Genomic DNA, 3,073 nt, shown 5'->3' on the forward strand with positions numbered 1-3,073 from the left:
AGACAGACAGACAGACAGAGAGACAGACAGACAGAGACAGACAGACAGACAGAGAGAGACAGACAGACATGTGATCATTGTTTTGGGTAGTTTGTGCTGAAACAGGGCTGCAGCAGCTCCCCGTGCTCTGCCACGTACGGCTGTGAGAAATATGATCTGCAGAGGTGCCCGTGCAGCGGGAGTATACCCGCCTCCTTCAGTAACTTCCCGGGGCATGGCAGAGGTTCACTGTGGTGGTTACACTTTTTTTATTATACAAATGTAGTTTTATTAGAGAGAAGAAGGCATCCAGCTGTAAACAGACAGACCAAAAAGAAGAACTTATTCAGGGTTTATTACTGAAGGAAAAGTAGCTATACTGCAATAAAAACAGTCTAAATGTGCTCTTTATACAGCAGAAGATCTAATATATATATATATACATATATATATATATCATTATATTATACATTAGATTATTATTACTTATGGGTTACTATCCAAGCAGCTTTTTCATAATATAGCTAGTGGAGGTGATAACTACTTTATATACTGTTAAGTACTTTAAGCATCATATTTTAGTTTAGTTTGTAGTTTCTTAGGTAAAATCTTAATCTGTGAAATAAAATAGTAACTAAAAAGAATCACATGTCCCTCTGAATTGTAGTGGAGTGGATGTATAATGTAGCATTAAATAGAAATACTAGTACAGTAAATGTAAATGCAGACATAGACTGAAAGGCTTTGGCCCTTTTCTTTTTCCTACTCTGGTAAGTTAGACTAATAATATTAATACCAACGTCAGCACTTTGTTATCAACATGTTGTGATAATTGGTTCTGGCTGAAATCAACTTGGGGAAAAGCCTGAAACACCAACGTAAGCTTGTGCTCCTTATTGCCAGAGATCAGCCTCCAGTGAAGTTAACCTATTACATCATACTGTCTCACTGACAAAAGTGGTCATTATATTCAGGCCGTGCTGTAAGCTACACCTCCAGTCACTCTTTCAGCACTTTTCCTTTCACGTGAACTTTGCTAAGATGTCCTCTGATGAATTTGATCAGTCTCCCTGCCTGTGATTGTATTTGTTCACCGTGACTGTAAGCTTCCCATCGCTGCCTAATTGTTTTAAAACACTTAAGTACCATCAGTTTAATTTAAACGCACTGCCTCCTCCTCAGCGTCATGCATTCATTTGGCTTAAAGGGATTAGTGTGGCATCCATCTTCTAATTACACAGTTTTCAGCCTCCAACTTGAAGATTAAATTGGGAGAGAGCGGCCTCGGTGGCATGAAGAATACTTCAGAGCAAATAAACACATAAAACAAACAAATAAAGCGCAAGAGGAAGTTTGACATACATGCAATTAAATCTGTTGTGTTTAGTACGTTCAAGTGTCTACATGTGCCGTTTCATATTTATTTATTTATTTATTCCTGCGTGCGTTTAGATAAAGAAAAGCTGGAAACATCACATTTTGTAATTTGACTGTAGATATGTATCTTGCTCGTGGGCAATAAAACTTGTGCTTTTATATTGGTAACTACGGTAATTGGATTATCACAGTAACAAAGTTTGCATGTAGTTGTGAGGTGATAAAAGTTGTAATTTAGTAGAAAAAAAAAATCATGCCACGAGAAGTAACCATCAGCTGTATACATTATCTGTAGGAAGGTAAATAAATAAATAAACAACTAATGGTCCTCAGAGGACAGCAGGGGTTGTTTCTCGGGATAAAAAGGTGTGAAAAGGCTTGAAAGTGAGAAGGTGTTGGGGTGTGATTTCACAGGTCTTCGCCAATTGTCCACTCAGGGGGTTTGCAGCTCAAATTGCCGCTACCTTTGGGTAATTGCAGCAGTGAGAATGTGTCTGATTTGAAGGCAGCGCCAGCAGCAGTTTGCTGTTAGCTGAGATTTATTGGTGACAGGTTGAGAGGAACACCTGGTGCAGAAAGTTCGCAGAAGCAACAGATGGCGCAAAGGACGCAGGAAAGGAATGAGGGACGGATGAACGTGGTTGCAAAACCACACAGAGGTGACGAGCTGCCGAAGACCAATGTGGTAGGCGTAAAAAATGTGTGACCACTTGGTTTTACTGGCAGTTTCCCATGTTTAGTCTGCATGTGGCTTCTCTGTGGTTTCCCGATGAGGCCGATGTCTTTGAGCCCTGCAGTTTGCTTGAGGTGAAACAAGACTTGTAATTGCAGAGAGGGCGGAGAAGGACTTTATTATTATTGCTTTAATGACAGCTAATGATGTGATACGTGCGCAAAAAGTTTGGCAGTTGCTATAGAAACTGTACGTGTAAAGCTAATTTCCTGAAATAAAATTAGAGAATGAATTCACCATGTTTCCCCTCTGTCCTTTATGAGTGACTCATTCCATGGGTGGACTATTATTTAGCTTTTGAAGAACTTAACCTGAAAACAGCTTGTTAAATTTTGTTTAGTGAGTGAAAGATTTGTGTAGTCAGCTTAATAATGGCCCATTTCCCAACCTGCAGCGGGAGGGACTCACTCAGAAACACCTTCAGATATGAACTTGCCATTTGTACATAATGAACTATGGCTGAACTTCATCAAAGCCTTCAAAAACACGTGTTTTTCAGTGGATTTCAAAAGTCCAGTGTGTAACATTGAGGAGGATCTGTTTATATTAGTGTATTATATTATCACTTGATTATATTATCACTTGAAAATAAGAATAGTTGTGTTTTTCGTTACCTTACAATGAGCTGTTTTATCTATAGAGTGTGCAGCTCTTCTTCCACAGAGTTCTACGGTAGCCCAGAGTGGACAAACCAAACACTGGCTCTGGATAGGGCCTTTTCTTGTTTTTCGTAGTTTCTCCTGCACTCTTGGTTGAGGTAAGTTTCAGTTAGTTGTAATCTGCAACTTCACCGCTGGATGTCACTAAAACCTACATACTGGTCCTTTTAACTATTTGTTTTGGCTTGTTTTCTTTATGTAAAGTGTCCCTGGGTTTAGTTAAAAGGAGCTTCAAGTCAAATGTATTACTATAAATCATATTAAAGAAGAAGAATAGTTATTAAATTAAAGCTGCAAGCAACAATGAACCGGCCCTCGCACTCCA

The sequence above is a fragment of the Morone saxatilis genome, unplaced genomic scaffold, assembly GCF_004916995.1.
Source record: "Morone saxatilis isolate NCDOM2014 unplaced genomic scaffold, NCSU_SB_2.0 Contig8, whole genome shotgun sequence".
Taxonomy (NCBI): domain Eukaryota; kingdom Metazoa; phylum Chordata; class Actinopteri; family Moronidae; genus Morone; species Morone saxatilis.